A 24,956-nucleotide genomic window follows, 5' to 3' on the forward strand; every position below is an offset into this window, starting at 1 on the left:
AGGCAGGGCTGAGCAGCAACAGCCAAGTGCAAGCTGCTATGCCAGAGCGCTGGGTTGAGGGGGAGTCTGCCACCCGTGAGTGGGGTGGCAGGGGGGACACAGGCCCACCCACTCCACTGTGTCCCAGCCCGGGGCCCTAGCAGCGGCGTGGACCCGCTGCAGTCAGTGGGGATCCTGGCCGCAACACACTGACATGGGCACATCAGTGCCCTCAGCCGGACAAGGGTCGGCTACCCCCGGGCTACAGTCCATCTCCCCCTCAAGGCCTACCTCGTCCGTCGCACCCGGTTCAGGCCAGTCGGTCTGCATCGGCTCTGGTGGAGGGCTTGGCGGCAGGTCCGGTAGCTCGTCTGGGAAGTTGGGCCAGGACGGCTCGGGCGGCTCCTCTGGGTAACAGCAGGGCCTAGGGGGCTCCTCCTCATAGCGGGCGCTCGGCAATCCTGGGGGCTCCTCCCAGTACGGGCTCCGGGTAGGCTCCGCGGGCTCCTCTGGGTAGTGGGCGAGGGGAAGCTCCGGCCAGGCAGGGCAGTTACCTTGGGCCGAGGAGGGCTCCCAGCCGGGAGCTCCCGCAGGCACGTCTGCTCCCGGCGACGGCTGGGTGTTGACTGAGCTTGGGCATGCGCCTTTTCTACTTCCTGCCCCGCCCCTTGACTTCCGGGGGGCGGGGACTGGGGGCGGAAGTTCCGCCCACTGAGGTGTTGGCAGGGCAGCTCCCTCTGCCGGGCAGGAGGGGAGCCACACCGACTCACTACATACCCCTACAAAGATTAGATTGGTAACCAAATGTCCAAGGCCACACCCCTTGCTCTGCCTCTTCCCCCTGAGGCCATGCCCCTGCGCTGCCTCTTTCCCAGGCCCAGCCCACTCCACTATAGATATACAGACACACACACACGCACACACACACACACACTTAATGCAAATTCCTCCCTATATATAATCGACTCCATGTACGTCCATGTATATTACAAGACCCTGCCCACAAGGCCTTCCAGAACTGAAAGACCACCTGACAGAGCCCTTCACAATTGATTAAAAGACCTTTCCTACAATTGATATGTAGCCCTTCCCAGGCCTGTGGGTAGGCAACCAACATTAGGGAATCTTCACCTCCCTCCCATGCCTGAGAGGGACAACCACATAGGGGAGTGGGTGGGGAGTGGAGGGAGTTAGAACCCCTGGTCCCAACCTTGGGTGTTTCAGCCCTGTGTTTCCAGAAGTGGGGAGGCACTAGCTGCTCAATTCACATGCTGAGACCAGCTATGGTTGTGGAGAAGCTCTGACTGGCCAATGGAATTGACAAGGGTGGGACATAGGGTTGCCAACTGTCTAATCACACAAACCCAAACACCACTGGCCCAGCCCTGGCCCGCCCCTTCTCTGAGGCCCCACCACCACTCACTCCAGCCCCCCTCCCTCCATCCCTCACACTCCCCTACCATCACTCACTTTCACTGGGCTGGGGCAGAGGATCAGGGTGCGGAAGGGGGTGCAGGTTCTGGGCTGGTGAGTGGGGCCGAGGGGTTTGGAGTGCGGGAGGAGGCTCTGGGCTGACCCTGGGGCAGGGGTCTGTCCCAGTTCCCAGCCAATGGGAGCTGCGGAGTCGGCACTTGGGACAGGGGCAACGCGTGGAGACCCCTGCTCCCTCTAGGGGCCACAGGGACATGCCTGCCACTTCGGGGAGCGGCGCAGAGCTAGGGCAGGCACGGAGCCTGCCTTAGCCCTGCTGTGCCGCCTGACTTTTAGTGCCTAAAATCTTCCGGTTTGGCTTCAGTAGCCTCCGGAAGATAGAGCCTGATTGTGGGAGACTCCTGGCGAAACCGGGAAGGTTGGCAACCCTGGAACAAAATAGCTGTGGGCTTACAGCAATGCCAGTCTGGTATATGGACATGTACTAGCTGTTGCTGAAGTCCTCTTCAAAGTGAGGCCAGGACCAGGTTAGCAATAATTTGTTGGTTGTAGCCAGGAGTTGAACTAGGAAAAAAACAACAAAACCCCCAGACAGCAGTACTTTTCCAAGCTCTGATCACAAAAGGAGCTCCATTCACTGGAGATGCCTCTCGCAGCACATTGTGCATACATTCAAAATACAAACATCTGATTTGCTGGACTCCTCTAACTGGGCTCCCACTCCATAGAGTTGGGATTCTTCCCTGCATCCTATGAATTTTTGGAATTGGTAAATTATTGAATTAAACAAGGGTTAAACCAGTTTAAGTGCATCTGTATTAGTGCTAGGCATCACTTTAATTAGACTGATTTTATGTAAAACTGGTGCAACTTTTTTATAGACAAATCCTTATTAGTTTTTAGGGAGAGAAGTAGAGATGAGTTTAGACACTTTCTGAGGACAGAAGCAATGGGAGAGTTGATTTTGATTATTGCTTGCTTTTATAGAGATGCCAATTGGTGAAAAGACTCAATAGAAAATAATCACCAATGTTTTTTCTCCATGTGTTATGGTTCATAACAAGAAGTAAAAAAAATATTCAGTAAGTAAACAGGCAAAACTACTTAGCTTTGTGTTCAACAGTCCTATGACCACTGGTTTTGAAACCCTACCTTCTTAATAGACATTCTCCTGAACATCTGTGCAAAGGCTTGGGAGAAGGCTAAGCTAGAGTTCATTCTTTGTTCATCTGGTATGAGGTATTGCCTCAGGCAGCCTTTTCATAGAAAATGTCAGGCCAATATTTTTTTTTAATTGCTACAGATTTTTTGGTATCTAACCTTCTAATTTTTCCAGTTTAAGTCAACAGGTGTTGGACCAGCTCAGCACTTCAGAAAATCAGCCCTAAGGTAGGCACCCAAAATAAGTAGCGTATTTGAAAAATTTGGGTCTAAACTGAAACAAGCCATTCTTATACCAGAATAAGAATATCCAGGCAGGGGGTTATACTGGAATAACTATACCACTTTTAATTCATACTTTTGTTTATACTGGCATAACTTTCCGATGTCAACAAGGCCTAAAAAGACTACAGCACTAAAAAGAATCACCATTTCAGGATGAGTACAGTTTCCCCAAGGTGATGTCTGATGCATAATTTTTTTGTATAAAGGGAACACCATTGATCAATTTAGATGACAAACTACATTGTAAGAACAGAACAGATCTGTAAGAACAGAACATTTGAGACTTGATAAGTGCAAGAGAAAATAATTTGTATTGTCGGAATAAAGAGAACTCTAATTTCAGCATCCTACGTATTTACTGTCCTTTTACCTGTATGTATGCCTATTTGTGAAAAACAATTGAGTTTCTAATTCTGAAGGGCTTTTTAATTAAAATTTCATATTTAAATAAATGGCTTCATTAGTGTTTTGGTGTCTTCTGTTTCTTTGGAACACAGTCATAGCATAGCATTGTTTTTCTTTTACATTTAACACCAACAGATGAAATGTAATTCTGTCTTTTATTAATTCGGTTGTGTAGAAGTTTTTTATTAAGGTGGCATTAGTCAAATGAAATATAGTTTTACAGGTTCTGAATTAAATTAAGAGAGATATCCTATCTTCTAGAGCTGGAAGGGACCTTTCAAGGTCATTGAGTCTGGCCTGCTGCCTTCACTAGCAGGACCAAGTACTGATTTTGCCTCAGATTCCTAAGTGCCCCCCTCAAGGATTGAACTCACAACCCTGAGGTTTAGCAGACCAATGCTCAAACCACTGAGCTAATAAGTGGTCAACTGAAAAAGGAAAAATGTTCTTTTTAGTCAAAGGATTCTTTTGAAGGCGATTTTCTTTCCAGACAGGGGTTTGTGGAACAGCAAAATCAACTTTATTTATTTAGCTGCATGTACTCCAACTTTCTTTAACATACTTTGTGTACTTATATAATACTCTTGCCTAAGAATCTCAAAGGCCTTTCAAAATATTTATTTATTCTTACACTAGATAATTATCCCCCTTATACACATTGGTAAACTAAGTTAAATACAAATTCTGACAGAACCATGAACAGAATATATCAGGACTCGTAGGCCTGGTCTGTACTGCAAAGTTATATTGTTATAGCTATATCACTCAAAGTGAAAAAACCACACCCCTGACCGACATAGCTCTGCCAACATAACCCTAGTGTAGATGCAGATATGTTGATAGATGAGGGCATCCGTTGACATAGCTAACTTCATTCAGGGAGGTTGGTCCTACACCAATAGAAAAACCCCTTCTGTCGGGGTAGGCTGTAGCTACACTACAGAGCTATGCTGGTATGGTCTCTGTAGTGTAAAGACTGTTTAGCTGTTAGACAAAAATTCCAGGCTCTCCATAGTGCCTTGTAAGGACACCATTCTTGAGTTTTACTTATTTGGAAAATGGACATACTGGGAGAATCAGGCATGTTTCCTAATTCATGACACTACCCAATTTCCTAATCTGCATTCCTGTACCTGTCCTGCATATTTTCCCTATGTACAAACCAGTATGATCATTAGTAACCAAGTGCCATGCCTTAGCAACCATTGCTTTCATAAATTAAATTAGGGTGGTTCCTAATGTAACCTGCTATAAGAGACAATGAACACATAGTATTCCTAAACTAATCAGATCACACCTTGAGATGGTGACTTATCTGCATAAGGTATTTAAACAGAAGTTGCCATAGCTAAACTGCCCATATATGGCCATGTCTACAATACAAACTTAACATCGACTCAAGTTATACCAGCATGCAGCCACCACAGTTAGTACATTGCTTGTGAGTATGCACACTTTGCTCCTTATGTTGGTGATGCACGTACTCACTAGGAGTATTTATATCGAGACAGAGTGCAGTGCACCATGGGCAGGCATCCCACTGTGCAACTCGCCACTGTTCAGTGAACTGACTTTTTGGGAAGTTTTGGCAATGCATGATGGAGTCCAATGCAAGTCAAACATGGGTGACTGGGAGCATGGGGTCAATTTCCCAGCTTGCAACTGTCTCTATTCCATAATGATATCTGTATCCCATAATTTTCATGCCTTTTTTCAAAATTCCACAAACTTGTGCTGCCTTCCTCGCTGTCCATCTTCTCTGACAAAAGCATGGCATCTCTACAGCTCTACACTATTGTCACCATGAGCATTCAAGCAGAGGGCACATGATCCTGGAGTATTTACAGAACGACAAGAAAAACCAAATGAGTGGGGAACGTGACAGTTCCTTGGAGGACAGATTGCTGTGGGACACAGTGAGAACCAATTCAGGGTTGTGAGAGGCATTCACAGAGCAGCTGCAGACAGTGGAGTGCTTCTTTTGGGCCTGAGAAACAGTCACTGACTGGTGGGGTCTCATCGTAACGCACATTTGGGTTGAGAAGCAGTGGCTACAGAAGTTTTGTATGCGCAAGGCCACATTCCTGGATCTATGTGCTGAGCTCACCCCGGCCCTCCAGCTAGGGACACCAAAACGAGAGCTGCACTCACAATGGAAAAGCAAGTAGCAATCACACTGTGGAAATTATCAATGCCAACCCACCAACACCTGAGGAGTCTGCAAAGCAATTAAACAAATGAAGAACAATAAAGCACCAGGTCTACCAGCTGAAGTACTGAAAGGAGGGGGGGGGGGGAACACTGACTAACAAGCTTTACTTGCCGCTCCTCAAAATCTGGCACACCAAAGAAATCCCTGCTGACTTACTTGTGGCTATATTCAGCATGTGGAAGAAGGATTTGTGCCCAGCTGTCTCTGACAATCCAATCTTCCCAGGTATTTAAAAATCCTATGGTGCAAAGTAAAATATTGTACACACTGAAGGGGACTCATTGGTCTGCACAACATCTGCACATCATACATGGTTACAGAGTTGTATTAACAATAACGCAGATAGAAGGGGAAATGTTGTTACATAGACATCACCCCTTCCTCTTTACTAATTATTTAATTGGGGGCTAGAAAAGAGGTACTCTCCCCATCCCAGAGGCTTAAAGCCAGAAATCAGTCAGTGTGGCTGTGTATAACTTCACTGAAGGAGCAACTCTCTTCTCAGGTGCTTTGACCAGCAAAGAAAAAGAGAGGGTGATCGCTGTCGCTAGGCTTCAGAGTTAACACCCAACGTAAGGCTCACTATAACTACACCTTATACTAACAAGTGCGGTGATGGTGGGGCCCCAAAACACGCAGCCAGACAGAGCCACTATCGGCTCCGCCGCTGCGGTGAGACAGACACCCGGAGGGGAGGGATTGGAGAACACCTGTCTGCACGCCGCCTCTCCAGACCGCCCGCGCCATTTTGCCCTGGGCTGTATTGCGCAACACGGCGCGGCGGTCTGCTGAGGCGCCCTCTGGGCGGAAGGATACGGGGCGGAGCCGCCGGCTCGGTCCGCCGGGGCGCTGAGTCCTGTTGCCGGGTGACGGAGCTGCCGGCCCTCCTCCCTCCCCGTGGTGCTGGGAGCCGCCGCCGGTTTACGTAACGCCTCCCAGGGCAGGTCCCGGCTCCGTCCCGCCCGCCTCACTCGGGGACGGCAGCAGCGGGACGGAGTCCGCCGCCTCCTCCGGCTGCTAGAGGCCCCCGGGCCCCGCTGTGCGCCTCCACCGCCACGGCAGGTAACTAGCCGCCAACGGGCCTGGGTGGAGGGGCAGACGCAGGGCGGGCGGGCCGGCCTCAGGGGAACGTCGGGCCCCGCTCTGCGGGCGGGCGGGCGGGCGAGCTGGCGGGTCCGGTGTCCCGAGATGGCCCGGGTGGGCAGCGGGAAAGAGCCGGGGCTAGCGAGGCCTGAGCTGGTTCTGGCTGCTCTTGGCGCGCGCGGATGGGAGCCGTGCGGGTGCCAGGCAGGTTCGTGCCCTTCAGCGGCTGGGGCGGGGATCCCCGGGACAGAGCTCCCGGCTCCACGCTGCCAGGCGCCTGCCTGGAGGAGCGGGACGCGGAGGCCCAGGGCGCGAGGGGAGGGGCGGGAGGGAGCGCGAGGGGCCGGCGAGAGGGGCTGGCGAGAGGCCGGTTAGGAGGGAGGGCTCGGGGGCGGGGCTGGGGGCCCGTCCGGGGTTCCCTGGGCCGAGCGCGGACTCTGCCTGGGAGGTGATTCCCCCTCGGCGTCTCCGGGGTCACCGTGCCAGGTAAGCGGGACTGCGCACGGGGCTCTGGGGAGGGGAGGAGGGCCTGGCCCGGGGTCAGGAGCTTTGTGCAGGGGCCTCAAGCGTTGCCTCCCCGCGCTCTGATGTCCTCAGGCCCGCGCTCTGGCAGGGGGCAGCGGCCATCCGGGCGCTTCCCTGGCCCGCGCCGCGGTCCCGCTGTCATCCGGGCGCAGCGGGTAGAAACCTGGGGATTTGCCTCGGGAGGACTCAACGCCCCAAGCTTCCGATTAAGACAAGCAGGCCCTGCCCGGCTTGTATGTGAGGCGGCGGTGACAGGGCTGGCCTGGCCCCAGCGGCCACCAGGCCCAGATGGTGAATAGATGGGGTTTCACTCCGTGACCTTTCCTCCTGCGAGTTACTGTACAAGGCATAGGCGGCGGCTGGTGCTGCCCTATCGGGAGAAGCTGTGTGATCGGTCTCAACGCTTGTAAGGAGGACGCGATAAAATACTCAGTATCTAATGTGCAATAGATAAGGCTTGCGCTAAGGGCAGACTTGGTCGGACACTCAAGTCTGTCTTTCTTCCAACAGCATTGTCCTTTAGGGGCCTATTGAAGGAAAAGGCGGATAGAGAAGGTTGGGGCTGGGGGCTGCTGCTGCTTAAAGAGGAGGAGCTACGATGGCGGGAGATTGATGGGGAGTTATGTCCTATGGTAACTGAACTGTTCTCCATCTGGGCGGGCTCTAAAGTGCTGCAGCCTCTTACAGGCCATGGGCGGAGAGGCAGAGGTACAAGGTTTGGCGAAGGTTACGGCTGAATGCAGAAGTGGCACAAACTGACACTTCGTTCCAGGAAAGTCGGCCTCACTTCTATCTCCTCCCCACCTCTTTACTGTTTTAAAATCATCTATTTAATCTGCCTTTACTGACTCTTGTTTTAGTTTAGTTTCAAACACTCATATCTGGCACTCATTTGAAGGGGGTTGATTCTGCTCTTTTAGTAAGGGCAAGCAAACTATCATATCCTATGTTTTAATATTGTATGTTAAAGGATTTGGCCTGCAGTTGGCAGAATTAAAGATTACTTTCGTACCAGAAAAGTGTTGTAGATGCAACTTTTTCTGCCTTCAGTCTTGCATCATATTCTATACATTACTTTTATAAAGGGGGTGGACATTTCTAGGTTAAATTTGGCTTCAGATTGTAGATATGTCAAAGCCTAACCCATCATGATTCCATGGACAGTTTTGTAAAATACATATTTCACTGCACTGTTCACCAAAGCATAGAAGTTTTGTGTTAATGTAGGAGAATCTGAAAATAGACGATGGACTTAGTTTCTAGTCAAAGTTGAGAAAAATTCTTTGTAATAAAATAAGGAAATGTTTCTTGTATTTTAAAATGAGTAATCTAATAGTGTCCCTTGAAATTTTAAATGGTACCAATTATTCACCTGCCACATGTTTGTTCTGTTAATAGAACAGACTGCTAACATAGTGTTGTACAGGAAAGGCTAATAAATAAATGTGTAATATACGAAGTGAGATCCTTCAGGTACAGTGGAGGTGGTGAACAATTTTAATAAAATAACTGTGTAACACCACCATGCATTTATAGTACACTTCACATTGTATGAGATGAAACATTATAGTGAGAATCTGTGGACTTGAATTGTGGGGTAGGATTTCTGACTGCCTGTTGCCCCACATCTTGCTCATCAGCAGGTTGGTGCCTAGAATCAGTGAAGGGGTTTTTGGATGATGCAGTAGGAATGTTAAAGAACTATCCCTGCTTTGAGATCTGCTGGCTTGGTGGTCTCTTCACCTCCAGAGAAGCAGCAGGAAATACAAATGTCCTTTCCCTCTTCATAAGAAGGAAATTCCAAGGATGCATCATGAAGGGGAACACACACAAGATAATTCTGATTTGGTCAGCATTGTCCGGCAGTTGTTTACTCTGTGGCTTTAGTGGGAAGTGAGACAAAGGAAGAAAAATGATGCCACTGAGAGCAGCCAACCTACCATCTAATTTGCAGATTTGGATCTTTTTGGAATTTCATTGAGTTTTAAGGAGTACAGTAACTCCCCACTTAACAACCTCTCGCTTAACGTTTCGATCGTACATCCCTGCTCAATTACAGAACGTGCTCCATTTAAAGTAGTGCAATGCTTTGCTATAACGTTGTTTGGCTGCCTGCTTTGTCCACAGCTGACAGCCCCCTTCTCAGCTCCCCTACGCCCCCCCCCCCCAGCTCCTCTCACTTGCTGGCAGACCCTGCAGATCAGCGCCTCCCCCCCCACCTCCTGACCATGGCAATCAGCTGGCTTGCGGTGTTCAGGAGGGAGGGGGAGCCTGCATGTGTGTCCTCGCTCCTCCCCCCTCCCTTCAGCCTCCAGGAGGCGGGGGGGGGGAGGAGGAGAGAGGACGCGCGGAGTAAAAGGGGAGGAGTGGGGGAGGAAGAGGCGGGTTAAAGGTGGGGACTTGGGGGAAGGGGGGACATGGGCGGGCTGAGGGTTGAGCCCCTGGTGCTTGCAGAGTAGGGGAAGTTGCCACGCAAATGCTTCTCCTAGCCTATAGCACCTTCAGCCTCCTTGCCTGCCTCATTGTCTCCAGTGCCAGTGGGCTGTGCCTGTGTGGGGTAAGGCGGGGGCACCTCCCAACTACAGTACTGTACAGTATGGCAAAAAAAAAAAAAAAAAATCCCTGGAACCTAACCTCCCCCCCATTACATTCATTCTTATGGGGAAATTGGAGTTTCTTAACATCGTTTCACTTAAAGTCGCATTTTTCAGGAACATAACTACAACGTTAAGTGAGGAGTTACTGTATACCACAGGAGCCAGCTTTTTTTTAGAGCTTTAGCTAGGATTTAGGCTTTGTCTACACTGGAAACTTAATGACACCCCTTCCCCTCCCGAAAGGACGAAATTTTTGCCAGCGAAAAGTGAAAGTGCCAGTGTGAACAGCACTTCATCAGCCAGAGCGCTCTCCTGCCGACAAAGCTACCGCTGCTTGTTGGGGGTGGAAGTTCTTTGTTGGCAGAAGAGCTCTCTCCTGCCAACAAACAGTGGCTATGCAACGTGCCACGGCTGTAGCGGCACAGCTGGGAGGCTAAAAGGTGCGTAGTGTAGACAAAGCTTTACTAGTTTTGTCTCCCTTTCATTTAACAAAAGTAAAGGGGAGCATTGGGCTATAGTCTAGAATGGTGGGTGTTAAAAAGGAATTGATATAGGGGTTGATTAACAGCTTTTTAAAAATATTATATCTGGCTGTTAACAAAACGTATTAAAAATGTCTAAGTGTTTGAAAGATACTTATTTGTAAAGTAGCTCTTTATTCAGAACAGGGAGTGAAATTATCCTCTTTTACTTAGTACCTGATTTTTTTTTTTTTTTAAATACATGAAGGCTTACAGAAAAGATAAGTTTTATAGTGGTCTAACAGAACAATGTAGTAAAGTCCTTAAAACTGCCTCTGAGGGAAATGGTAACTACACTTATGGATGAATGTCACTGTAATAGGGATAAATAAATGACAATGGAGAGTAAAGTGAAATGCACATTAAGAGAAGGAATAGGAAATACTCTAGTTATCCATACCACTAATGGATCTCAGAAAGCAAATTGCTTTCAGAAAATGCTTAGTGTAGTCTCTCTACCATATTTCCTTTAGAACTGTTCAGTGGTGGTTGGAGCCACCATTTAGGTCAATAAAACATTGTGTCTGGCCTAATAAATAATTTGGAAGTAGAGCTATTATAGACAAAACTTAGACTTCTTGAAATTCCCCAGAAAATCAAGAGGAAAGTAGACTTTACCCATAAAATTGTAAAGATTTAAATGGATACTTAATTTCTGTGTTCAATTTATTTTTTTAATGTTCAATGATATTTTAATTGACAACAATTTGAGGAACAATCTTATTTTCCTGTATTCATCACATTTTTTTAAAGTGACTTACAAATTGTTCTTGGGAAGAATTACTTAGTAACTGTAGAGTGGTTTGATAAATGCCTCAGCCAGCAAGGTTATTCCTACAGTTACTGACTCTAAAGAGGATTTATAATTAATATTTTATTTTGAATTTATGTTGCAGGAGATGATATCACAAAAGTGGATTCAGCACATCAGCACTAGATGTTTAGGGGTTAAATGTATGGTGTAGTGGTCCATATTATATGTTGTGGTTTTGTTAAGATAGCTTAAGCATTTTAGTCAGACAGCTCTTATTTCACAATAGTTAAAACTAGAAATCCAGTTGGAGGAGGAGTAATTGAATTCACTATAAATACTCAACTTAAGTCTATCAGTTATTTCTTACATAATTTCAGGCAAAAATATCTGAATTTATGCATTTGAAAACTTCTTGAACGGTCTTCCAGAATTCTTACATTTTAATCTACAATTAATATTCAAACTTCTCTGCCTCCACTATAGTATCTGCTTTGCTGAAGTCTTCGAAGGAAGAACAGTTTATTTCAAAGTAGGTAATTCACCGTATACACTGCTTAAGTTCTAAAACTGTAGTTCTAAAACTAAAGAATTAAATTGGCCCTGTACACAACTGCTACAGTGAATTTCAACCTAAATGATATAGCATCATTTGGATTTTTGTCTTTTACATATTAATCCACAACATTAAGGGAGAAGCCGTCATTTTTCTTAACTGTGTAATGAGTATTTATTTAATAAATATTTATGTTCCAATAATGCCTACAACTGTATAGGCGGTATGCATATACACAAAAGAACTTACAATCTAAGAAAACAAATAACATACACACATTGGAACTGAGATAAAATCTAACCATACACTTTTTATATACTTAATGTTTTAATATCTCCAGTTTATAACATTATACATGAAATAGTGTTGCCTATTAAGTAGAGTGCTGAATTGAGACGTGGGAGATCAGTGGTCTGCTGGGTTACCTTGGGCAAGCAATATCACCTCTGTACTTCCATTTCCCCATCTGTAAAATGAGGATATTGATACTGACTTACTTTGAGATCTACTGATGAAAAGTACTGGATAAGAGTCAGGTATTATATTACATGTTGTTAGTTGGCCAGTTTCTTGTAGGTTTCATGGAAGAAGTTGCTCTTGACAAGGGGTTTTGAAGGAGACGGTAATAGCCTTACATACTGGTTTAGGGAAGGTGTTCCATGCCTATTAACCATGGAAGAAGGTGTGAAGATGTGTGAGAGATGGATCATTGGGTAGCAGGAAACTGGAGAAGAGGCGGCTCTTTATATAATGCTTTACAATTTTAATGTCAAAGCACTGTAGAAATGTAAAGTGAAGCATACAGGAAACTTATGAGCATACCTTTGCATGTGAACTTTTTTTTAAATATGTTAGCTAATCACTTTAACAGTAAAGTGATGAAACTGACTTACTGGGTTAAGGTTTTAAGCTGTCATGTATGTACTTTTTTTGTTTTAAAAACACCTAAACCACCTTTATTGATACTTCAACTAGCCTTTTGGCTAGAAATCAGTAAATGGATCAAAAGTAGTTATTGTCACTAAATGAGGAACTAATTCCAGTGATCTCTTGTGACATTATAAATTGTCATCAGTTGCTTGAAATAGAGCAGTTTGAAATCTATAGGAATGGAGTAGTTAAAATGTATGGTATGTAAATAAGAATTCTAATCTTTGAAGTGTTACGTGGCTTTATTAGTTTAGTATTTTGGGATGCGTTTAGGGATCCATACCTTGAAGAGAGAATTTCTTATTAACGTTTTACCTGATACAACTGAAGATCACAAAGTAAGTCTGTTGCATTAGAACCACATTGTTCACTGCTGTTTTCAGTATGGGATACCATTAACCTCCTAACTTGTAGACTATTTACACTAGAACAGTGTTTTTTTCAAAGCGTGGGTCGTGGCATGTAAGACACTGGGTTGCCTTGCTCTGGTCAGCATTGCTGACTGGGACATTAAAAGTCCCGTTGGTGGTGCTGCCCAGCTAAGGCAGGCTAGTGCCTACCTTTTCCAGCACCATGCTGTGCCCTGGAAGTGGCCAGCAGTGGGTTTGGCTTCTAGGCAGGGGGGCCATGGGGCTCCATGCGCTGCCCTCTCACCGAGCACCAGCTCTCTACTCCCATTGGCTGCAGCTTGGGGTCGGGGGACGGTTCTTGCAGGTGAGAGTCGTGTGAAGCTGCTTGCACGCGCCTCCGCCTAGGAGCCGGATCTGCTGCTGTCCGCTTCCGGGGCACAGCACAGTCTGCGGCGCCAGGACAGGTGGGAAGCCTGCCTCTGCACCCCGGCTGCACTGCTGACTGGGAACTGCCGGAGGTAAGTCTGCACCCTGCGCCCTTGCCCCAGGCCTGAGCCCCCCCCCAAATCCGGAATGCCTTCCTGCACCCCAAACCCCTCATCTCTGGCCCCACCCCAGAGCCTGCACCCCCTGTCCGGAGCCCTGACTCCCGCCTGCCTAAGGTTAACAAACCCAGGGTCTGCTAACTTGTGTTCTGCTAACCCTGGGCTTATGTTGCAATGTAGATATGCCCAGAGAAACTTCAAAGTTCTAATTTTTAGTAACTTGGTTCAGTAGCTGTGACTTACATACCTTATTTAAGAACAGAAGTAATTTTCTTGAAGGATGTAGTCCTGCCATTTTTGCCAGTGTTGTCGTCATTTGATGAAGCGATATGTAAATGATCAGCATGTTAATGAAATGCTAAGAATGTGCAGTTAAAATACAGTTGGCAATGGGAGAGACAAGGTGGGTGAGGTAATATTTTATTAGAGCTACTTTGATTGATGGACGAGACAAACTTTTGAGCTTCACAGAGCTCTTCTTCAGGTCTGGAAAAAGTAACCCAAGTGTGTCAGCTAAAAACAAGGTGAGTTAGATTAAGGATAAGGGCTTAACAGATGTTACAAGAAACCACTTAAAATGAAGTGAGCAATTAATACTTCTATAGTCATAGGACAAAGAACGGTTAGTACACCTCTACCCCGATATAATGAGGTCCTCAGGAACCAAGCAGTCTTACTTTGTTATAGGTGAAACCGCATTATATCGAACTTGCTTTGGCCTCGAGCATCTCCATTATGAATAGTCAGCAAATAGCCCTGCCCCCATCAGACCCCCACCTACTTCCTGCCCCCTGACTGATCCCTCAGAACCTCGACCTATCCAATCAGCCCCCCTCACCCCGTGTCCCTAGTCACCCCCAGAACTCCCACGCTGAGCCACGCGCCACACCGGGTTGCGTGCTAGGACCCGGGGAGCCAGCGCACAGAAGTGCTCACACCTGCTCGACCACATCAGTGGGGGCGAGCCCCGTGGGGGCGGGACAGGGGGAACTGGCCCTGCAGCTGCTGCCCTGTCCACGGAGCACACCTAGCCCGGCACAGTGGCTGAGCCCGCGATGGGGAGCAGCCTCGCCCGAGGTGCCCGTGTGCGCCTGATTCCCACCCCGTGCCAACGCGGTGCCGGGGGAGGGTGAGCCATCGGCAGGCAGCTCCTGCCGTGCGTGCCTGCGCTCAGCCATCTTTCCTCCTCTGCAGAGCCCTGCACTGCCCGTCTCTGGTGAGGACGCTGCGGCCAGCTGCTCGCTGGGGTGCATGGAACCCCCAACTGTGGGCAGGTAGTGCAGCATGCTATGGACCCAGAGAGCCTGCGCGGCGCTGCTGCAAGTGGGGCGCAGCCTGCCAGCTGGGGCTGCTGTGTTCCGAGCCCTCCAGCGCAGGGACAGGGGCACCTGCACAGCGCTGTCTAGGGTGGCCACCTCTCCCTGCCCTGGATCCGCAACTTCCCTGCATGGACCAGTCTACCCCAACTTCTTGGTGCCGGCTGGAGCCCATGTGACATTTCCCCTGCACTGCAGCTCCCTTCCTCGGCATGTGGCTCCCCCCTGTCCCCTGACCATCCCCCGAGACCCTCTGCCCCTTATCTAATCCCTTGGCCCTGACCTGGCACCCTTAACACGCGGCTCAGAGCAGCGTGTTGGAGCCAGACACAGTGACATGCTGATCTGCTAGAGCGCGCAGCCTTGCGCCCCCCCCCCCCCCCCGAGCGCTGCTTTACCGTGTTATATCCGAAGTTGTGTTATATTGGGTCGCGTTATATTGGGATAGAGGTGTACGTCATAAATTGTTGTAATGAGGCATATAACCAGTATCACCCCCTTTTGAGGCCATGATTTTTAGTGTCTTTCAGAGTTATGAATTTAAGTTCCTAGGTTTGTCTTTTGAAGGTGGTGTGATGGTTTCCTTTTGAGGAAGGTCAGATATGGAGTGACCACATTGTGAAAAGTGTTCTCCCACAGGTGATAGAAAAAAATGATAAAAGACAAAAACATCCTGAGAGTTAATTCTAAAGTGTAGTGATTGTCTGATTTCACACACATAATTGTTGAGACATTTGACGCACTGGATGAGGTAGGCCACTTGTTAATAGGCATGTGCAGGACCTATGGATCTTGAAAGGTATTTTGTGGAGGGTGTTGATTATCATATTACTGGAGATATGTCTGCAGGTTTTGCATCTGTTGTTCTGGCAGAATCTGGTGCCTCTTAGAGTTGATGTTCCCTGGCCTGTGGGGAGCTTGCTTCTGAGGATCATCTTGGTGGTGATGGTTTTTTTTGGGGGGTGGGGGGAGGCTTGGGGAAAGACTTCTTTCAGAACGTAGTCCCCATCAAATATGAGTTGTAATTGTTTGATGATACCCCATCTGGATTCCATTGTGCGGTGGTTGGTGACAATTAAGGGTGGATGGTCGCTGCGTTGTTTTTTCCTGCATTGAAGCATGTTCTCCTGAGATATTTTGAGCAGCCCATTCTATGGTGCGTTCTACTTCTCTGATGGAGTGTCCTTGTTTGATGAAAGCAGTTTTAACTTTCTCCTCAGAGCCTATTCTGTGATATCTGAATAGTTGGTTGTAGACAATCGATTTCTTCATGTCTGGGGTGGTTATTGGAACTGTGAAGATAAGTGTGGTGATCCGTGGGTTTCTTGTATATAGTTGTCTGTAGGATTGCATTGCTGAAGCTGATCCTGGCATCCAGGAAGTTGATGCTGATGTGGGAGTGTTCTAGACAGAGTTTGATGGTGTTGGGCTGGCATTGCTCACATGCTCAGGGTGTAACTGATTGTCATATGTGGGGTCAGGAAGGACTTTTGCCCCAGGTCATATTGGCAGTGACATTGGACAGATCTCACCTTCCTTTGCAACACAGAGTGGGGTCACTTACTGGGATTATCTGGGTATATCTCACTTAATCAAGTCCCTGCCTTTGTAGGGGGATGGGGGCTCTGGTGTTGTTGCACCTCAGTGCCTCCTATTCTTTCCCTATGGCACATGATAGTTTAATATCCCATGGGCTGTAATACTTTTTGGTCAAACTGTTGTTGGGTTTAGTGTATGGGGGCTGAGTGGTGCTGATGGCTTGTGACATAAGGAGGTCAGACTAGATGAACTGGTGGTTCCTTCCGGCCTTAAACTCTGTCTGTCATTAGTTAAAAGTTAAGGTACACAGAAAAGTAAAAAGCTCACATTCATGCACTAACTACATTGGATTCTGAAGAGTGTGTGAACTGTTTGAATACTCTTGCAGTGTAACAGTCTTTCAGATGTGGCTGTTGGAAACTGTTGCTTTTTGTACACTGGGCATCCAAATTATCTTGAGCTGGAGCAGTGCTTAAGCAGAGGTCACATGTGACAGGGCCTTTCAAAGTGACATAATATAAACCAGAAAACGGTACTCTTCTGGCATAAGTGTGTTTGCACTGGAAGTTATTTCTGTGTAACACTAAGTGGTATAACTTAGGCCTTGTCTACACTGCCACTTTACAGCACTGCAGCTTTCTCGCTCAGGGGTGTGACAAAACACCCCCGAGTGCTGCAAGTTTCAGTGCTGTAAAGTGGCAGTGTAGATATTGCACTAGCCTGCAGAGAGATCGCCCAGCGCTCTAAAAACCCCCATCTCCACGAGGGGCGCAGCTACCAGTGCTGGTGCACTGTCAACACTGGTGCTTTACAGCACTGAAACTTGCTGCACTCGGGGGGGTGTTCCAGCCCCTCCACCCCCCGAGCAAGAAAGTTGCAGCGCTGTAAATTGCCAGTATAGACAAGCCCTTAAGTTCCACCTCTCTTCCTCCCATCCCCACTAGTTGTACACTAGTTGTAAAAACTAGACTTCTTTTTTTTTTTTTTTTTTTTTTTTAAAGCTGAGGTTCTGGAAAACAAGTTAGCAGTTTGAGAGAGATGGCAGTGTGTTGTAACAGTGTACCAACTCAATCCAAGCCTTGTTGTGTAGTGGATGGATCATTGGACTGGGACCCAGGACACCTGGATTGTGTTCTGTCTCAGCTACTGACCTGCTGGGAGACCTTGTGCAAGTCGTGTTACCTGTTTGTGTCTGTTTTTCCCCATCTGTAAAATGGGGAGAATAATGCCTACCTGCTTTGTAAAGTCTACTTTCATCAGATCTACTGATGAATATCACTGTCTAAGAGCAAGGTATTAAGAGATGCAAGTGTTTGATCCTGTCAGTCCAGTAAGTAGCTGGGTAGTAAAACAGTGCTACTAGAAGGTGTAACTGTTGTGAATGCAGTCCACATCAGGTATGCTTTGATCTTATATTGTGCTTGTGCAGGGTTCTAAGGCCTTAGAATTGTATAGACCTAATAATTGCTTATTAACTAAATTTTCCACCTATCATCTCTGCATTTTCTCCCATGTCTCCTTTTATGTATGGGAAGAGCTCCTTGCAAAAATCCATGAAGCCACTACATTATCCCCCTTCAGATCTCGCTCTCAAATTCACCTCTGTCACAGTGCCTACAAAGCAAATGACAATGGCTAAGCAGTGAATGTTCTGTGACTGCTGCTACTTAAACAAATCATAATAGTTTTGCTGATGCTTTGTGCTCTCTGCATCTATTCCTATCTGTTGTTTCTTGTCTTGTACAAAGATTGTAAGCTGTCTGGGTATGTCTTCACTGAAGCGGGGGAAGGGGGAAAGAGAGTGTGTTCTTAGCTCTGGTTAGCTAACCCAAGTTTATAGATTCAAAGACCAGAAGGGCCTAGCTACTAGACCATCTAGTCTGATCTAGAGCATAAAAACTTCAGTCTTGATTTTAAAGTTGCCCTTGCTGGAAAATCTACCACAATCTTTAGTAAATTGTTCCAATGGCTAATTACACTCACTTAAACATGTACATCTCAGTTCTAGCCTGAATTTGTCTACCTTCAACTTCCAGCCATTGGATTTTGTGATATCTTTTGTCTGCTAGGTTGAAGAGTGTATCTTTGTTAAACTAAACAAATTGAGCTCCTTGAGTGTGTCACTATAAGGTATGTTTTCTAATGCTTTAATCCTTGTCGGGGCTCTTTTCTGAACATGGTTTGATTTATCAGCATCCTTCATGAAAATTGAAAATCAACTATCTCAGGTTAAAATAGCAGTGAAGACTTGTTTTTTTTAGCTTGGGTTAGCTGCTCAAGTTAGAGCCAGAGGTTGAACTCAAGCTGCTAAGCAGAATCTCTCTATTTTCACTGCTATTTTAGCCCAAGTTAACAGAGTTAAAAACACTTTTTTTACTTTAGTACAGACATACTTTGAGGCATTGAGCACTGTTTTGTTTATGTGCACAAATGGGGCCCTAATCTGACTGGAGCCTGTAGGTGCTACTGCAGTGCAAATAATTATAAAACTTTTAAGTCATAAATGCATCATTCCACTGCAATTAATAACTAGTGCAAAACCCTCCACCTAAAGAATATGGTTCTGGACTATAGGAAACAAATGATACAGGATTCCAGTTCCTTACTTTGCTCATTGGCAGCGGTAGAGTCCTGTGAGAATTCACTAGATGAAGCAGACAATGATAGTACAGACCAATAAGAGCATTTTGTAGAAGACTTAGTACATGTCAAAAATGTACAGCCCTATGGATGGGCTAACAGTGCAGATTGCCTTTGACTCTGCATGTTCTCCCTCATAGTTATGTTGGAACTTTCCATTGCAGCTGCATTTCTGTATTAAGATGGATATTCTCGATCTTAGATTCTGTGTCCTATTACCTAAATATTGGGGGGGGGGGTTTCAAACAAAGTTGAGAGTCCTTAGACTTCACAAATTTACAGTCTCTTTCATGCCCCTCTGAAAGTCTTAAACTAGGACTAAGTTCTTTGGAGCAGGAAGTTTTAGTTAAATTAACATTCTTTACAGCACCTAACCCTCTGGGTGCATGATGTTTTTGCAGGTCTCTTGCTGCTTGTGAAATGCAAGTAATAAGGCTGTTTTAGATACAGTTTCTGTATCTGCTTTGTTTCCCCATGACAAAAGACTTTTTTTTTTTGTATTGAAAAAAAGATGTAGAGAAAGGAGCTGTTAAAGACATGGAGAGCCCTGGCCCAGCTTGCACTTTTAACTAGTCTGCTTTGTTTGTTGATAGTTTGAATATAAATACATACTCCTAGCACTTCTGTAGTGAGCATATATTGAGGACAGTGCTTCAGTAAAGAGTGAAGTGCTTATAGCTTTTCCACTGTAATCTACCCATGCTAGTATCTAGATAACTGTTTGATATACCCATAGCTATAATTGCCAGTCTACCACAAAGCAGGATGGCCGCCTTTGTCTATTTTAGGTACTTCCATGGTCCCAATTACCATAGTATTTGAATACCTCACAATCTTTAATGTATTGATCCCCACAACACTACTAAAGCAGGGAATTACAGTTATTCCCATTTTATAGCTGGTAAACAAATGCAGAGAGACTTTGCCCAAAGCCACAGAGGAATGTCAGTGATGGAGCAGGGGGTTTAATGTGGGTTTCTCAACTCCCAGGCTAGTGCTACTGGATCATCCTTTCTCTCTTCTACTAGGGAAACTTTAATGTGCCCTAAAGATGTCTCCCTCCAATTGCTAATGAAAATGCAGTGGGCTCAGTTTGTCAAGCATATACAGAGTAACAAACAGTAGAAATTGTACCTATGTATCCTGGGTCAAAGAGAAAATGTGATGATATATTAATGTACTATTTGAGAAATAGTGTATGGTCACGTAATTAGTCTCTTGTAATGCATGCACACAAGGGACAGAGTGAAGTTTGTGTGTGCACCCTTAGGGCTTGGCTACACTTACAAATTTGCAGCGCTGCAGCAGGGTGTGAAAACACACCCTCTCAAGCGCTGCAAATTGCGGCGCTGCAAAGCGCCAGTGTAGTCAAAGCCCCAGCGCTGGGAGCGCGGCTCCCAGCGCTGTCCGTTATTCCCCAGAGGGAGGTGGAGTACGGACAGCGCTGGGAGAGCTTTCTCCCAGCGCTGGCGCTTGGACTACACGTAGCGCTTCAAAGCGCTGCCGCGGCAGCGCTTTGAAGTGTAAGTGTAGCCAAAGCCTCTGTTTTATGTTTTCTGATATTGCTTAACTATGTAATCTTAAAGTTCTCTATACATCTTTTATATGGAATTTTGTAAATTTATTGTATATTATACTTGTGGATGGCAGGGTGGATAAAATCAATTTTAAAAAAAAATCAAACCGGTTTTTTTGATACTCTCTTTTCCTCAAAAAGCATTTTTTTTAATTAAGATACATTGTAGCTCAAAGATACCTCATCATGAATAGGGATTATAAATTTTAATTCTATAGTATGAGACAATATACCCCTCTACCCCAATATAACGCTGTCCTCAGGAGCCAAAAAATCTTACCGCATTATAGGTTAAACCGCGTTACATCGAACTTGCTTTGATCCGCCGGAGTGTGCAGCCCTGCCCCCCCGGAGCGCTGCTTTACTGCGTTTATATCCGAATTCATGTTATATTGGGTCAGAGGTGTATTCATAGAACAAGAAAAGTTTTGTAAATGAGTTTCAATAGTTTGTGGATTAGGGACCCAAATTTATGGGGTTCCAGGGGCTTCTGTATAAATTATTTAGGTTAATCTTTCTATCTACCCAATGGGACTCAGTGCTCAGTCTAGAAGATATCATCAGAGATGCTTAGTTTTGCAGTTCTCAAACTGTGGATTTGTGTCTTGAGATAATATGCTTGTTAACAGCAAAAATGTTTTTAAATAAGTATATATATAAAGATGAGAAATAAGAGATCTCGACCCTGTTGTCCCGCTGCAAATTTGTGTACACAGTCAGTCCCTTACCTCTCTCTAAAAGTGCAAAGTTTCAGAAAGTTCAATTAATAGAAGATTGTTGGGAGCGGAATAGATCTGGACAAGGAGAAGTCTGGAGATAAATGTGAGAAGGGAGAGGACAGGCAGTAGAAACAAAAGTGAAACTGTTTGAACAGTATATTCCAGAAGTCTTGAGGTCTTTCTGAGTGTAGCCTTCATTGATTTGAGATCTACCATACCATTCTCTCACTAGAAGGGAAAACCAATAATGGCAGCAGGCCATAAAAGAGACCCAGTTTAGGAATATTTTAATGAAGTTCCTCTGCTGGTGGGTAAGACAGGGATGCGTGCAGAAGAAATACAAGGCCTGGTGATGTTCTCCTCCTAATACAGCATGGCAAGAAAATCCTCCAAATATTAATGATTAACCTGTTGAACTGGAGATCACTTTCCAGTGACTTCATAAATATCTGCTTCAATTGCCTTGGTAAATGAAATAACCAAACAATCATTCATTTTCTGATATAGCTGTAAAACTAATTTGAAAAAAGTTTTCAAAATCACTTTAAAAATGTATAGTGTGTACCTTCTAAAAATGAAACCTACATCTATCTCTGAGTTGTGAAGAATATTTATTAAGGTTCTAACAACCAACAAGAATGCACTTTTATGTAGAAATCCATGATTAGTCTTCCTGACTACTGATTTTAAATCATGATTAAAATCAGTTTCATTTTAAATCAAATCCACCCTGGTGGATGGTATTTAGAACTACCCTTAACAATGGTACTTTTTTCAAAGGGGAAAAGGCTAAGTACCAAGAAGGAAAAAGGGAACCAGAAAATTGAATAAACAAGTATTGCCACACTATAAAAACTTCACAGAAATTCTTTGTTTGAGAAGGGTGGCATAACTTAATCTTGTTTCCACTAGCCATAAGTAAGTGAGTTTGTCACGGAAATCACAGATTCTGTGATTTACCGTGACTTCTGCAGTGGCTGGTGCAGCTGGCCCAGGGGCTGCCTGAGTCGTTTGGGCAGCCCCTGGATGAGCCGCACCGGCTGCTGCTGTGGCAAACTCAGGCCACCCCCCCGCAACAGCAGCAGGAGTTTGGGTGCATGTGGGAGGGGGCTCAGGTCTGGGAGTTGAGGCATGGCAGGGGGTGAGGGCTATAGGTGGTGCTTACTTTTGGGGGCTCCCCGGAAGTGGTGACATGTCCCTTCCTCAGCTCCTAGCTCCAGCCAGTGGGAGCTGTGGAACCGGAACTTGGGGTGGGGGCAGTGTGCAGAGATAAGAGCTGAGGGAGGGACATGTCACAGCTTCTGGGGAACTGCAAGGAGCCAGGTAGGGAGCCTGCCAGCCCCCCCGTCTACCTGCGGCACCTCCTGGGCCTCCCCCTCCCCAAGATTTAGTCGGGTATATACTACAAATCATGGACAGGTCACAGGCTGTGAATTTTTGTTTACTGCCCATGACTTTTTACTAACAATACCTGAGACTAAAACGTAGCCTTAATCATGAGTAATATGCCAACTGTTATTAGAGATGGTTAATTTGATCACTTCAGACCATACTGCAGTTTCTCCCTTTTTGGGTGTCTTAATCCATGGCCACAAAAGGGAGGGGGGAGGGGTGTGTGTGTGTGTGTGTGTGTATATATATATATATATATTTAATGCAGTAGCTAATGCATGTTAATCCTAGTGTAGTCAAGACAAATTTGTGGTTTTTAACATGTATTAAAAATTCAACTTGTCTACATTAGAATACACATTAACTAACATGTTAACTGTGATAAAATGTCTTTTTCCTAGTGAAGATGAAGCTTGTAATACCAACCCTTCTCCCTCTGTCACTTCTAAAATAATCTTTTTTGCACATTTACCAGTGTTGCCCTTCTCTAAGTCATGTCAGTGATTTCTTATTGCCTTACATATCAAACTATAACTGCTGGGCGGGAACTGGATTTTTTTGTTTTGCAGAGAATTTTGGAATTTCAAAGCTGCTGAAATTTCCTGCAAAAAGAAATCCCAAAATAATGTTGCAGGTTGATTGAAACGTTTCATTTTGATGAGATTGAAACATTGTTTCAATTTTGACTTTCATTTTGTTATATAATATAAAATTAAAAAATTGGAACAAAGTTATTTTGGAATGGAAAATCAAAACATTCCATTCTGAAAAGGACAAAATGGAACGTTTCAACCTTGTTGAAATGTTTTTCCAATTTTTCTTCTTACATGAATTTTCATCAAAAGTGACAACACTTCTGCAAAATGTTTTGCTTTCTATGAATTGTCATTGTCTGACGGGAAGAATATTCTGTTGGAAAATTTCCAAATGACACTGTTGCTTTCCCCTTTTTAGGCTTGCTTAGCCTGATCCCTGTAGGTAAGTATTCTCAGGAACCAAAGTACTTGAAGTGTGTTTGTGTGAACTCTCTATTCTCCATCCCCCTGGAGATGTGAACTCTCTATTCTCCATCCCTTCCTGTTCACTGCAGAAAGAAGGGAACAGGAATCCACTGAATTAGAGTGGGCTTTTTTGTTTTGTGTTCTCATTGAGTCTGCTTTTGATTTAATAATTCAGCTTCTTTCTGCTTGATCCTGCTACGCAGAAGTAATCCATGTACTTTTCAGGCTACTGCTATTAAAGTTAGTGCTGAACTTTTGATATTACTGTTTATTATTTATATGGCTTCAGTGTGTTAGGAGTAGTTAATATGAAGACCATATTCTTTGCCCCAAATAAGACCATATTCTTTGCCCCAAATAACTTTAGAATCTGAATAGACACTGACAGGTGGTAATGAGGAAAGGGATGCATCAAAAAAGCAAAGTGAGAGAACTGATAGTGTGGTGAAGTTTAGAATATTTCTTGTTAATTTCAAAATTTTTGTAACTCCTTATCTGTATATTCTATCAGGTTTGCTGGCTACTTTGCCGGAAGACTGGAGCATTTAGGCCTCACTCCTTTAGAAAGAAGAGAGCTTTGAGGGAATTTGGAGGAGTGGGTTGAGGTAGCACATATTGAGTCAAGGGAGGGGATTTTATCACATGCTGTAGCATGCAGATAATGAGAGAGGCTGGAAGGAAAAGTTAATTGTGCAGCAGTTGACATTGCTGTAGGGCTAAATAGGAGGATGTGGTTTAAGAGAGAGGTTTCTTTTTATTCAACAATTCACATTGATTTCAGTGGGATTTGTTGGTTCCCAGCATTTCTGGACCTCTGTCTACTATTTAGATGCCTAAATATGGTTTTAGGTACCTAAGTTTAAGCTTCTAATTTTGAAAATGTTGGCCTCCATATAAACAGAATTTTTGAAAGTTTTGCTGATCTTAGAATACACATTAGCTATTTTTTACTTTTTTAAAAAAATGCTTGGTGAAACAATATTATCTTTCAGTCCTTCATGGCATTTTTGCTGTCAATTTAGCTAACTCATAAGTATCTGCCTGATGTAAGTCTGATACTGACCAATTCATGTTGACTATTTTAAGATTAAAATGTACTATTTTTATTCATTCACTCTCTCTCAAAATTAGGCTTATGTATTCCAACAGACAAGGTGGCAGGGACTACTACTGGCAACTTTAATTGAAAAGTTGTCTTTGTATTAGGTGCCCTGGCTAGTAATGCCTGTAGTGTTAGGTTTAAAATGGGTGTCCTGCTTGTGACAATGTCTATATTGAACCACTGAAGATCTTGATTTATCTTCCAGGTACTGGGAGCTATAATTGCACAAGGGGCAGTGGAATAAAGAAAGACATTGTGTATTAAGACTTCAGTTCTTTTATTGGCTAGAAATAGTGTAAGCATGTACTGATAGGCCACCCATTGGGATATGAATGGCAGG

At 45.1% G+C, this 24,956-nt stretch overlaps 1 protein-coding gene across 6 annotated transcripts in view; it reads left to right on the forward strand.

The window, feature by feature from the left end:
* Positions 1-5,919: 5,919 nt before the first annotated feature.
* The window catches only part of KIAA0232 (KIAA0232 ortholog), a 108,067-nt gene continuing 89,030 nt past the window's right edge, over positions 5,920-24,956 (forward strand). For 2 of the 6 annotated variants that reach the window (XM_045018556.1, XM_045018558.1), the window contains exon 1: positions 5,920-6,045. The gene's annotated coding sequence lies outside the window, so the exon portion shown is untranslated. Of the gene's footprint in view, positions 6,046-6,171; positions 6,536-24,956 lie in introns of those variants that run through there. The other 4 variants (XM_045018560.1, XM_045018559.1, XM_045018555.1 and 1 more) reach the window with 4 other exon arrangements.

This window comes from Mauremys mutica, chromosome 5, assembly GCF_020497125.1.
Source record: "Mauremys mutica isolate MM-2020 ecotype Southern chromosome 5, ASM2049712v1, whole genome shotgun sequence".
In the NCBI taxonomy this organism is placed as follows: domain Eukaryota; kingdom Metazoa; phylum Chordata; order Testudines; family Geoemydidae; genus Mauremys; species Mauremys mutica.